Source organism: Antechinus flavipes, chromosome 3, assembly GCF_016432865.1.
Source record: "Antechinus flavipes isolate AdamAnt ecotype Samford, QLD, Australia chromosome 3, AdamAnt_v2, whole genome shotgun sequence".
NCBI classification, from domain to species: Eukaryota; Metazoa; Chordata; class Mammalia; order Dasyuromorphia; family Dasyuridae; genus Antechinus; species Antechinus flavipes.
In genome coordinates this window covers 272,681,168-272,695,325 of record NC_067400.1, presented here as the reverse complement: position 1 = coordinate 272,695,325, position 14,158 = coordinate 272,681,168, and the positions used below count along the sequence as shown (strand labels likewise).

At 36.9% G+C, this 14,158-nt stretch overlaps 1 protein-coding gene across 2 annotated transcripts in view; it reads right to left on the bottom strand.

Annotated features, from left to right (window-relative positions):
* Positions 1-2,653, bottom strand: part of TAB3 (TGF-beta activated kinase 1 (MAP3K7) binding protein 3) — an 86,598-nt gene extending 83,945 nt beyond the window's left edge. For both annotated transcript variants that reach the window (XM_051985051.1, XM_051985050.1), the window contains exon 1: positions 2,439-2,653. The gene's annotated coding sequence lies outside the window, so the exon portion shown is untranslated. The remainder of the gene's footprint in view (positions 1-2,438) is intronic.
* Positions 2,654-14,158: the final 11,505 nt, after the last annotated feature.

The window sequence follows — 14,158 nt, the reverse complement described above, 5'->3', positions numbered from 1 at the left end:
CATCAACAGAAGAATGACTAAAAGAAGGGGAAAAAAAAACTGTCATCTGTAAATGTAACTGTAATGTAAGAATAATGAATATGATGAATACAGGGATGGATGTTAAGATACATATGAAGAGACAGACCAAAGTAAACAAAGTCAAGAAAACTATACACAATAACTACAACAATGTAACTGAAAAAACTACTACACACCAAAAGTGAATGTAGCAAAATTATAAAGATTAAACAAGACTTGAAAAAAGATTTATGAGAGGACACTGCCAAACCACCGCTTCATGGAAGTCCACAGAACATATTTTAGGAATTTTTCAATGTTATTGATTGATTATGCTAAATTTTCTTTTTATTTTTTTTTGTTGTGATCTTTTAAAAATACTATTTATTATATATGGGATGGCTCTCTGAAAGGGAAGGAGATAGAAGGGAAAACCATCATGATGTAAAAATCAAAAAATATCATAAAAACCTATTAAAAATTTTTTTCTATTAAAATTATGTCTTCTTAGCTATGCAGCAGACAGACTTGAAAAAATCACTTTTTTGTTAACCATAATAAATTCATTTTCTATAGAACTATGCAAAATATAATTCTGTATATTTGATGAGATAATATTTGTGGGTGAGGACTCCAATAGGAAGTGATCTAGGAATGACAGATTACAGATTCTCATAATTATATTATCAACACCAGAATAAATTTCTTTTTTTTGGGTAAAATTAACCTACACTAAAATGTGTAAAATTTCCTTGAAGTTAATGACTTTGGGAAAATATGTGGATCCTGTTAAGAGAAAAAAAAAAAAATCAACAGCATTACATGTTTACTTGATTTAAGCCAAAACAGAAAGACCTTCTCAATAAATTTCAATGTGTACAAGACAAAGATAAAATTTCACAATAGGTTTCACTTCGCAAATTCTGATGCCTCCATGTCAACCGTACAGTCCTTCTGCAATCTTTATATCTTTTTTTATTCATTTCTAAAATTTTCCATTTTTGCTATAAATAGCTGACTTCTAAAGCAAGAAATTATTAGCTTTTCCTACTAATTCCAAAAACTGTGTCAGGGCTAAATATCAAAACTTACTAAAATAGATTAAAATAGATAATAACAAATAACACTGATGGACAAGCTAAATTGAGACTTATCAATATAAAAGTGAATTTTTTAAGAATATCTAACTTTTCTTTTTAAATTATTTAAGAATACATTAAATGCCTCAAAATATTCAAATAATGTAAACTTTAGGTATGATATATAATTCTGTACTTTGTGTAAATATTAATGAAGTGACAAAATTCAAAACAGAATCTGAATCAAATCTCTTGAAATCCTGTCTATAGAATTGTGATCTTTTTTTTTTTAGGTAAATGAATTAAATATTAATGCAATTTGCAAATATTCACTTCTGCTCTCTATTTCCCTAACCTATTAAGTTACCTTTTGGAAAACACTTTTTATTTACAGTTTAGTACCATCATACCCTCCAAGTTCTCCCTAATATACACAATGAATGAATGTATAATGCATATCAGTATCAGGCCTATCCAGGTCCCTAAAAGAAGACAATTAGATCCTTCCTCAATAAAGCTTAGGATGAATGAAAGAGTTGGTAGTGAAATGGAAAGATCATTGAAGAAGGAAAGACTATCTCCAAACCCCGTCTCATCCCCTATGCTAGTTGCAACTTCAGAGAGAGAAGCACCACTACTATCCCAATTACCTTCCTAACTCTCCTAAATACACAAGCTGGATAAATATGCATGATCAAAACCTGTAAGGGAAGCAAATCTATTCTTTACTGAGGATAATCAAGCCCTTCCTCAGGAATGCTCATTCTTCGGAAAGTAGGAAGGAGAGATTTAAGGAGAAAAGCTAAAACAACCTATAGCGTCTCTCCCTCTCCCCCAACCCATTATTCCAAGCCAGAGGCAGCTACAGAGACAGGGCAAACATTACTACTACGGTTGTTACTACTACTACTACAGCTACTATTATGACACCTTTTTAACTCCCCTTAATACACTGAATGAAAGTGTAAAGAACATCAACAAAATGCAAGCAAAGCAGTCAATCTTGGAACCTTAGAAACAAGACCTTTCCGAAAGCTTGTTTTTAGAGGGAGGGTACGGTGAGCGAAACCGCCAAACACTCCACTCTACTCCACCCCTCACCCCATCCCACCCCACCCCGACTTTCCAGTCTCCCTCCCACTACACCTGCATCCAGTCTTCCCAGCTCCCAGTTCCAAGCCCGAATCCTGCGGGCCGAGCAGAGGATGCAACCGGGCGGGCAAGCTCCTGCGGCCGCCACGGTGTCCCCGGCATGGCCCCTGGGTCACAGAGACAACACCCCCCTCCAGATCCAGCAGCCCCTGTCTGGGCCCCAGCAAGTGAAAGGGGGCGGACTCGGGGCCTCGCGAGGTCTCTTACCCAGAGCGGTCGCTGCAGCTCCTTCTCCGAGTCCCTCTCTCCCGCAGCGCGGGCGCCCTGGGCTCCTTCCTGCCGGTCCCACCGGTGTCGGGCCCCGCGGGCGGGACCAACGTCGCCTCTCAGACAGGCTAGGGGGTCCAGACAAGTGCAGCTTCTCCTCCCCCTTGGGTTCCGCCCCCCCACGCCTATCTCCCACCACCACCCCCGCGGGGCACGCGCACGCACGGGGGCCCCCACCCCGGGAATCCCGGGGAACAGCAGCGAGCGAGCGAGCGCCCGCGCACATAGAGCAGCAGCAGCAGCCGCCACGGGCGCCGCCGCCCCCTTTCCTGCCTCCCACCCTCCCCCTCCTTGTATTTCCTGGATCCGGCCTTTACGCGGGGTTGGCAAATGAAGCGACGGGCTTCCAAGGCTGCCGCCCAGCACAACTAATCGCCAGCTACAAAGATGGCGCCGGCGGGGACCGGGAAGGGCGATCTCGCGAGAGTTGTTGGAGGAAGGGTGATGTACAGGAAGAAGATGCTGGGAAGAGCTCGGAAGCCGAAACCTGATCGGATTGGCCTAGCGGCAAACGCGTTTTCAGCATCGGAAATAAGTAATAGAAAGGATAGATATTACGCATGCTCGAAGTTTTGCACATGCTCAGAACAACTCTTCTGCATCCTGTTTAAGAGTATGATCGGATCCTCTGTCTTCGGTTTTTAACTTTTTCCTGCGCAGGAATAGAGATGAAATGGGAGGGGAAGAACTTTAATAGCAACTGGAAAAAGTTTCAGGAGCCTCTGCAGAGTTAAAAGTTCTTGAGCATCGCTTCCCTGAGACACTTGGGCTTTTCATTTGACTGCCCTATTCCTCAGTAGTCAGCAAATTTTGTAGACCGTTCCTTGGAAAGAACTGTGTTGTCAGCTCTTGCCTCTGTCAGTGTATTGGCCCAGCTCTCATCTTGTGGTCGTGGAATTTTTGGAAGGGAAATCTGGAGGTCACTTCCAACTTCTCACAAAAGAATTGGCTTTTTTGATTCCTCTACTCCTCTTTCCCTACTTGCTCATCCAGTTTCATCAAGTCTTGATCACTTTCTTAATCATCCATTGGAAAATTCTTAGTCCCTTATCATTAATTCCATTAGCTATCTCCTTAATTCAGAATCTAGCTATTCCTGGATTATTATATAAATTTGCTAACTGGCTTTTTTCCCTGTGATCTCTCATTCCTCCAACTGATTCTGCCAGTCCACAGTTTAAAAAGCAAAGATGGCTCTTTATTCCCTACACCATGAAGTCTAAGCTCTTCTACTTAGCTTATGGATAAATGGAAAGTACACTAAATTAATAAATGTTTTTAGTCCACCAAGTATAGCTAAGTAATGGTAGGGAATTCACACACTAAATCCCAGTTTCTACCTTTGCAAGGAAATTTAGTGTGATATAAAATACTGCGATAACTTGCACCACCTACTTCACCAAAACTTGAGGAAAGTAAGTTCTGTTCTTCAAAAAAGTTTGCTCTCACAAATGACTATCTTTTTACATCCATGTATGTCTAAAGTGCATATCTCCTTTACCTCATTTGTGCCTTAAATTTTCTTCAGCTAACAAACTTGAATTGATAGATGTTTTCCTCTGGGCAAGTTAGATGGCAAATGGGATTAGGACTGGAGAGTCCCTTTTCTCTTCTTCCCCCTACAAGAGTCTCTTCCACATGTTATGCCACAGTTCTCTTTAACTGTCCTGACTCAGTTTCCCTGTAAAAGTTTCCCTTGTCTCAGTTTCCTTAACTGTTCTGTCTCTGACCCAGTAAAACTAAGGATTATTCGCTCTCGAGTTATAAATTAGCAAGATAAAAGAGTAGATCTCCTGACTCTTTTATGGATTTACAATATTCCTTTAGAATATTCCAAGATTAACCCATGATATCTTTATTTCTTTGTCTCTGGATTTTTTAGAGTTTTATGGCTTCCCCTCCCTGATAAAAACTTTCCCTCCCTTTCTCTTCTTTGTCTCCAAAAAGGTATTTAAGAAGTTGGGGTTCTTCCATTCATTGCTGGAGAATGGCATCTGGCAGCTGTATGCTGGACGCTGGATTCTTTGGGTCCTCCAGCCCTGGGACCAATATGGATTCCTTGGTCCCAGTATACTTATCTCTGTCTGACTGGATAATCTGAGATGAGAGTCCTGTCCAGTCAATCTTACTCTCCCATTAATAAAATATTAAAAACTCTCTAATCTCTCTCCTGCCTCAGTTTCTCCAGCATTACAATTTGGAGGTCCCGCCGAGATAATAGAAACTGAGAACTGGATTAGAGATTAGAGACCTCTCCGTCTCCACCTAGGCCTGAGCGGGGCTCACGACCTGAGTCTGTTCCTTGAGAAAAGACCAGCATTCTGGCTAAGTGGTTCTTCAGCCTCAGTCTGGCCTACAGTGGACAACGAAATCGATTCGGCATTTGATTCGGCATTCGGGAGAGTAAGTCTGTCTGGGTACCTTTTGGGGTACCATCTGGTTCTGGTTCTGGTTCTGGTCTGTTCTGTTGCTAGCAACCTGTGGTCTCAGAATAAATACCGACGGGTTTAAAAATTCTGAGACGGGTATTTTCTGGGACGCTGGAAAATATCCTCTGGGTATATGTTATATGTTTGCTTAATGTTGTAACTGTGTAGTCTGTGTGATATATGTTCTATGTTCTGTGTGGTTTGTCTGTTATGTTGTTGGTTGGAAAACAACATTGCAACTGTGCATAGTAAATTGGAGCTCCATGTTTGTCTCTGTGTGTCTGTGTTAAAATTTAGGAAGCTTGTAAGAGATAAGGATTCAGCCTCTGTGTTGCAGGCTTAGAAAATATCAAGAAGTTTGAAAAATCTTTCTCTCTCTCTCTCTGTCTCTGGCTGACTGCAGCAGCCTGTGAGAAAAAGGGAGAAAAGGGAGAGAAAGGAAGAAAAAAAGGAAAGGAAAAAAAATAGATTGAAAGGGATTTGAAAGTTCAGAAAGTTAAAAAATATATATAGAAGAGCAGGTGCTAACATTTAAAGGAAAGACGTTTGAATGGAATATCTAGGCATTCTCTGTGAAGGCAGAGTAAAGCACTAAATGGGCTTGGAAGTTCACAGAAGCTCCTTTGGATTCTGGAATGGGAAAAGGGAATTCAAGGTGAAACATACTTCTCTCTGAGGGTGGGGAATCCTGGAAAAAGCCCCTAGTCTGTTTTTGCTGATTTAAAAGCTTTGTTAAGTTTTAAGAACAATGATTAAGGAAAATTTGCTTGTGATTTAAATTTTTTTTTTAGGAAAAGCCTACTAGAGTAAAGAGCAATAAAATTCAAGCTTAGCCTGGCCTGGGCAATAAAAAGCTCTAGAGATAAGATGCTAATAGCTTTTAGAAGAAATGTGGTAGAAGAAAAAACTTTTAAAAAACAGCTGTATTAGTTTGATTCAGTTTGTTACCTTTTGAAATATATTGAGTTATTTGTTAACGTAAGTTATACTTTAAATCCAGCTCTGCAGAGGTTTGCATGATTTTAGGAAGGTGAAAGACTTTTGGGAGTAGGTGAAGAGGTGGGGGAAGGAGTCACCCACCCCCACTGCCTTCTGCTACTTTACCAAAGGAGCATCTGGGAAGGAAAGTTCTTTAAGGAGATTGTTTAAGTATGTAGTCAGGGGGAAAGAGAAAGTTGGAAATGGGTGGATTTGGGAAGAAACCTGATATTGGGAAACTGATGGGTTAAATCTTGAAAAGGATCCCCATGTAGGAAATTGAGTGGGGAAGCTGAGGGAAATTTTTTTTCTAGGGGGTCAGGAGTGGGGGAAGGGTGGCCACGTGGAATCCTCTCCTCCCCTCACCCCCCTGAGTATGTTCCTGCCGTTTTTTTCTTATCTGATTGCGGCAGTGCAGCTAACTGTGATTTTTAAGGACATGCTTACTTTTAGGTTAATTGATTGAATATTTGTTTCTTGATACATAAATATGTTTTGGTTAAAAGAAAATGGTCGTAAATGTGATCCATATTTTGGTAGAAATATTTCTAAGAGTTTAATTGCTATGTTAAAAAAAAAAACCTTCTTGAATTCTTTTATGTGGAATTGGGTCTTTTGTATAAGTTTAAATTGATTGTATTGGGTCATTCTGAGGTTATTTAAAGGGTCTCTGGACATAAGTTTTTTCTTTGTCCTTTTGAAAATGTTTCTGTTATGGACAATATGCAATTTGGGATATTTTTCTATGTATTGGGTATTTTAAAAGCAAAATGATTTGTATGTATAATGTTCACTCATGTAACATCTACCTAGATATGATAATTGTTCTAAGTTGTGAACTTACTGAGTTTACATTTCCTTGAACTTAACTGATATTCTTAAGGCTTAATTAATGTACTATTAAAGTATGTCCAATTAATTTTCATCAATGAAATTTCTCCCTTTAATTCAGTCTTAAGGAGTTGTTCACATAAAGACTTGATGCATCTTAACACTTAATTTAACCACCTAATTCTGGGATATCTGGGCTGAGAGATTGGTCAGATCAACTTCCCTGAAGTTAGATATTTTGACAGCTCTCTGTCATCAAAATCAAGAGGAGAGAGCAATTAACTTAGCAAAAAGCAGGCAGCAATAATCCTAACAAATCAATTAGCTATATCCCCTACTCTGCAGCTGAGGACAGGCAACATATAAAGTAGGGGATGTTCAGGGCCTCTGGAATGTCATTCTTAAACCAGCCCTTTTTTAATGACTATAAACTAAGTATATTGGTTAGAAAGAATAAAAAGAAAGAACAAATAGGTCGTGTAATACTTATATTAAATATAGAGCTGAGGGGTGGAAATCTGGGGTTTCTAATTGGGGTATCCATGTTTGTGTTTCCCTGGCTAGTATGTATCAGAAAATCATATGGCAGCAGAATTGAAAGGGAAAGGGATGAGGGTCCTCATCCAATCCTTAATTGAACAAAAAACTTATATAAATAACAAAGTGCTTACCCAACTTGACCTATTTAACTAAGTTATTGACCTATATTGTATAATTATGATGACCAAGTTAGTTCTCAGAGAAGAATGGAAAAATACACCTACATCCCTTCATTGCAGAAGTAAAGGAAGTGACTGTGAAATATTATGCTTACTGTCAGGCATGATTGATGTGTTGGTGATTTTCTGGAATGCTATTTTTCTTTTCTTTTTTTAATTTATTTTTTTTTAATTTAAATTTTATTTTATTTAATAATAACTTTGTATTGACAGAATCCATGCCAGGGTAATTTTTTCATTATCATAATTGGAATTCACCAGATGTGGAAAATGGATAGTGATATTTAGAAAGAAGTCACTGTTAAAAATGTTTTAATAGTACAGAGCCAAAAACAGTTCCCTGAAGCACCTTCTTTCTTGAACTGTTCATAATTTCTCTTTGTATCTGGCCTTTGGATCACTTAAGAATCTGCTTGCTTAATTGTACCATTCTCTATACTATCTCTCTCCCTCTTTCCCACAAAAATAGTATAGGAGACCTTGTCAAATACTTTGCTAAGAATCTAGTTTGGAAAACTATATTCACAGCTATCTCTAGTTTACCAATTAAGTAATCTTGTCAAGAAAGGAAACTGCCGTTTCTGTGTGTTCTACCATGTTCTGTTTGGAAGCTGGGCTTCAAAACCATGCTTTGAACTCATTTCCTAGATAGTCCTATAATAAGAAGTTCTAGAATCTTCCCAAGTATCAAAGACAATCTTATTTAATTATATTTGGCAGATCGTACTTTTTTCTCTCCTATAAATTGGAACTTTTACCTTTCTCCAATCCTGTGACACTGCTTCCACTTTCTATGGTGCTTTTTTTCTCTTTTTAAAAACTTTATTTATTTAATATTTTAATTTTTCCTAGTTCCATTTTAAACAATTTTTTATTTGATTTTAAAACTTTGAGTTTCAGATTCTTTTTCTTTATTCCCACCCTAACCCCCATTAAGAAAGTACATGTGAAGTCAAGCAAAATATTTCCATATGATCTTTCAAAAATAATGAACAATCTCTCAGCAATCATATCTGCCAATCCTTTCAGTATTCTTGACTGTAGTTCATCTGGACCTACTGACTTTAATTCCTCAAGAACAACTTTGTTGTAGTTGATCAATCCTTTCAGTAATGTTGAATCTTTGTGACCCCCTTGGGCTTCCCTTGGCAAACCACTAAAGTGCTTGCCATTTCCTTTTCTAGGAAAGAAATTTTAAGTGATTTGCCCAAGGTCATCAACCAATAAGTAGCTGAGACTGGATTTAATATCAGGTCTTTCTGTGTTCTATTCATTGTACCACCTAAAAGCCCCAAGTCATTCTGAAATTCAACATCCCCAACACTATTCTCACAAGGCCATACAAAATTTTTTTGGTGATTTCCCATTAACTATTCCTACTTCCATTTCATCATATCTTTTTAAAATCTGAATTCATTACAAGGATGAAATATTTAGTTAGTTATCAATGTTGCTGACTGAGTTTGTTTTGCTTAATTGTTTTTAACTGAACTGGTGAGGAAATGTGAAAACATTTGGAATAAAGAAAGGGTCAGCTAACAATACCAATGTTGAACTCTAAAGGATAATATAGAACAGTAAGAGAAAAGGCAGAATTTCCCATGATTTCTTTTCTTTCTCTTCTCTTTGAATAGGGATTATCCTTGCCCCTATCTTGGATCTCAATTATCTGTCAGTCATTTTTATTTTTTACTATCTCTTTTCACAAGCTAATCCCAGTGACTAGAATTCTTTTCCTCCTCATGTCTGCTTTCTGATTTCCCTTGATACCTTCAAATTCCAACAAAATTCCCACATTCTATATGAAACCTTTTCCAGTCCTTTTTGATCTTCCCTCTAGAAATTATTTCCTGTTTATCCACTATATTTTTTCTCTGCATATAATTTCCATATAATCTCCCCAATTAGACTGTGAACTTCTTGAGAGCAGTGATGTCTTTCACCTTTCTTTGAAACCCCACAGTTTAGTATAAGTAACTGGCACATAGTAGACTCTTAATATGTATATATTAATTAGCAGTTTGTTATAAGGAAGAGTTTTATAAGAAAGGCCTATTGGGAAACAATTGGCATAAATAAGCATCAATATTTTTTTAATTGCAGTGCAAGGGGATTCAGAAGATGCATGACTTCATCACATAGAAATACCTTTTGACAAAACTTTTTTTTGTACTCTTTACAAAGAAAGGAGAAAAACAGATACTTGGGAGAATAGTCTTAAGATACCATCTCCATGGCTGCAGTGCCACCACATGGAAGGGTGAGGGTGGTCTAGAGTAGCCACACTACAGTCAAAGGCCTCAGAGTCCTTCAGGGCTCAAACTTAATAGAATTTTAGACAAAGAGCCAGAATAGCACCAATAGGAGACTACTCTATTATCTATAAAAATGTAGCTAAGAAAGAGATTGCACCAGGTTAATACACCATGACTTAGTAGGATTTATACCAGAAATGCAGGGCTAGTTCAATATTAGGGAAACTATTAGCATAATGGATTATATCAATAATCAAACTAACAGAAAACATATGTTTATCTCAATAGATTCAGAAAAAGCACTTGACAAAATCCAACACCCATTCTTATTAAAAAATATTAGAGAACATAGGTTTAAAAGGAGTTTTCCTTAAAATGATTAGTATCATCTATATAAAGCATCAGCAAGCATTATATGGAGATAAAGCATCCCTAAGATCAGGGGTAATATAAGGTCACTATCACCATTATCATTTAATATTATATTAGAAATGTTAGCTTTAGCAATAAAAGAAGAGAAATTAAAGAAATTAGAATAGGTATAGAGGAAACAAAGTCATCACTCTTTGCAGATGATATGATGGTATACTTAGAGAATCCTAGAGAATCAACTGAAAACTAATAGAAACAACTAACAAATTTAGCAAAGTTGCAGTTTACAAAATAAATCTACATAAAAATCATTAGCATTTCTCTATGTTATCAACAAAGTCTAGCAGCAAGAGATACAAAGAGAAATTCCACTTAAAATAATTGTAGATAACATAAAATATTTGGGAGTCTACCTATCAAGACAAAGCCAGGAACTATATGAATATAATTATAAAACACTTTTAACAAAAATAAAGTTAGATTTAAACAATTGAAATAACATCAAGTATTCATGGGTAGGCCAAGCTAATATAATAAAACTGACAATTCTACCTAATTTAATCTACCTATTTGGTGTCATACCAATCAAACTGCCAAGAAATTACTTTACAGAGCTAGAAATAAAATACAAAATTCACTTGGAAGAAAAAAAGGTCAAGAATTTCAAAGGAATTAATGAAAAAATTTCAAATGAAGGTGGCCTGGCTATATCAGATCTAAAACAATAATAACTGTTTTATTAATTATTATTACTACTAATTATTATTATATATTATATAAGAACCAAGAAAACACTGTACACGGCAGCAACAAGATTATGTGATGATTAACTGTGATGGATTGGAATCAACAATGTGATTCAGACCAATTCCAATGGACTTGTGATGAAGAGAGCCATCTGTATCCAGAGAGGTCTATGGGAAATAAATATGTTTGAACATAGTATTTTCACCTTTTTTGTTGGTTTGCTTGCTTTTCGTTTTCTTTCTCATTTTTTTCCTTTTTGATCTGATTTTCTTCTTGTGCAGCATGATAAATATGGAAATATGTATAGAAGAATTGCCCATGTTTAACCTATATTGAATTGCTTGCTGTCTAGCAGAGGGAAGAAGGGGAAAGGGAGGGAAAAATTTTGGGAACACAGTTTTGCAAGGGTGAATTATTGAAAACAATCTTTGTATGTATTTTGAAAATAAAAAGCTATTATTCAAAAAAAAAGGATATAGCTAATACCAGTGAAATGAGGATATTTTCTAAATTGCTCAATAAGGATGAAGAAGAATGAGGGCTAGGAAATAGGAAAAAACTCTAACAATGCCATAGGAAGAAATTAAGAGGTGAGAGGGCTTGTTGGTAATGTTTGTTCTATAGATCACATGTGCATCTTGGAGGTGGGATTGCTGAAGTCATATCAGTCAAAGATGTTTTCACGAACTCATAATCTATCCCCTAATCCTAGCATCTCATTTCAATCAATAGTTGTCCTATCAGGAATAGATATTAGACAGGTGGTGAAGGATTTAGTGAATTGATATCAAATGCATTTCAATGTACAGTAATTTATCATATATCATGTAGAGGTCCAGAGTGAGGAAGGCAAATTGGATGCAAATTCCCCAGAATCTGCCATGAGAATAAGTTCCACACAGAGAGGAAGGGAGAGATGAATCCTAGAACTTCAGATGGCCCACTGCTTTATTGTCCTAACACTTTCCTAGTAGTATTTACCCAAAATCAACTTTATGAGAGCTCAGACCCCTCCTTAGTTGGTAAGTAGATAACCTAGGCAATACAGTTATCTATCATTCAGCAAAGAGAGAACTCAGATTTCAATCCTGTCTTTCTAATCTTTCTAGCCTTGTTCCCTACGTAGGCTGGAGTTAAGGAAATGTTCTTGATCATATTTATCAGTTTCGGTTACCTCTGGAAGAAAAACTTTCAAATTCATGAAATCTCTTATTTCTGATTCCACCCCAAATTCCAGGAAATTATAGTACCATGGAGTAGTGGGAGAAGAGAATTAAGAGGTATCTTGATTAATAGTGAAGAATCAGGCCACCCACCACTTTCTCTCTCTTAGCACATTTTTCTTTTTTTTGGCCAGGGATTAGGGTGGGAATGTAATGCCTAAAGGAGATAAACGGTTCCATTGAGTGCTTTCCAGGTTTGAGAGCCTAACATTTAAAATGGTATCAAAAGGAGAGACATACTCATGATATTAAGGATTCTTCCCACTCACAGAGCCTGGACTCATTCACACATTTGCAGAGTGGGAAATACTTGCTAACATAGTTATGAAGAGCTTATGTACCAGTCTTATGTTTTCCCAAATCATAGGGTGAAGTATTACATGAAGGAAAGGTCCACATTTGCCTATGGCATTGTCTAATTGTTCAGATATGCAGTTTATACAGCAAAATTTACCCCAAAAAATGTACTTTCATTTTTGTTAAAGTATCTATCAGTATTCAGAACCTTGCTCTCCACTCTTAAGAATGCAACTCACTTGCAGACTTTGATTTTTGTCACTTGTGTTAAGCTCTGATGTTTCAAAGAAAGGCAAAAAAACAGTCTTTACTCTCAAGGAGGTCATAATCTAATGGGAATACACCATGCAAACACTATGTGCAAATAATACAAACACACAAGTATATATTAGTAAGTTGGAACTAATTTCAGAGGAAAGACAGTGCCATTAAGTGCAACCAAGAAAGGCTTCTTGAAGCAGACAGGAATTTGTAAAGGGCTGAAATTCTTGAGTTAATGCACTGAAGTCGGACAACCAAACACTTAAGGCTAATTACCGATTGGACAATACTCTATAAGCATATGCTTAGAAAATGGCCCTTCCCACTATCCTGTGCTGGCTCAATAATTGGTGTATACAGAGAATTGTAGGAGGGACTAGGGGGTGGAGTAAGACTGACCAGGGTCACTTCTGGGTGGGAGATGAAGAGGAGAGGTTGTGGAGATTCTGCGTCCATACAATTCACTCCTACCTCTAAAGATCAAGCATAAAGACCAAGGACTTTTGCTTATCCTGACTCTGGATGATTCTAAGATATCCAGGGTGCTAACTCAGTCTTCACAGGAATTTAGCAAAGACTTGAAGAAACAGGAAAACCTAATAGTGGCAGCAAGGAGGGGAGAATTCCAGGTAACATTCCAATATCTTCTCTTCACCCATTCATCAAAATAGGTAAGTGGAAAAGACTTAATGGGTTAAAACAAAACAAAAAGAACAACTGCCAAATTGGCGAACTCTGAACCTTAGAGCTATTTGGTAATTTTGGAGTAAATAATCATTTAGTCAAGTTATAGTGTGTCCTATTGTGACTAAGAAATATTGGGAAGATTGAATCAACAAAATTCAGCAATTGATTGGATAGGGTAGGATTTAATATAGAAATTTAGAAGTCATTTACATAGAGATAACAATTGAGCAAATGAGGGCCATTCCCAATAAGATCAGGGGTAATATTACCTATTACCAAATAGCTCTAAAGTTTAGAATTTGCCAGTTTGGGGGGTTTTCTTTTTGTTTTTTTGTTTTTTTTAACTTATAAGTCTTTTCCATTTACCTATTTTGATGAATGGGTGAAGAGAACGTATTAGAAACCCTGGTCACAGTTCCAGAGCAGAAAAGAATATATCTGATCACTCATAGATCAGAGTACAGGCAAGGAGAATTGTAAACATTGTTTTCTTTAGATCATACTACTTTGGAAGAAATATGCTGGAAAAATGAGTGAACAACAAAAAGAACCTGACCACAGTTACTATGGTGACAAAGAAAATCAAAAATTCTGAAGAAAACAATAAAATCAAAACTACTACATTCAAAGCCTTAAAGAAAAATGTGAATTGGTCTCACTCCCTTGCCCTCAAAACCCAGAATTCCTAAAAGAGCTCAAAAAAGATTTTAAAACCTAAATAAAAAAGAAAAAATTGGGAAAAGAAGTGGCAGTGATATAAGAAAATATTGAAAAAAAGAGTTTTTTCACTATTATTACTTACAGACACACACACACACACACACACAGAGAGAGAGAGAGAGAGAGAGAGAGAGAGAGAGA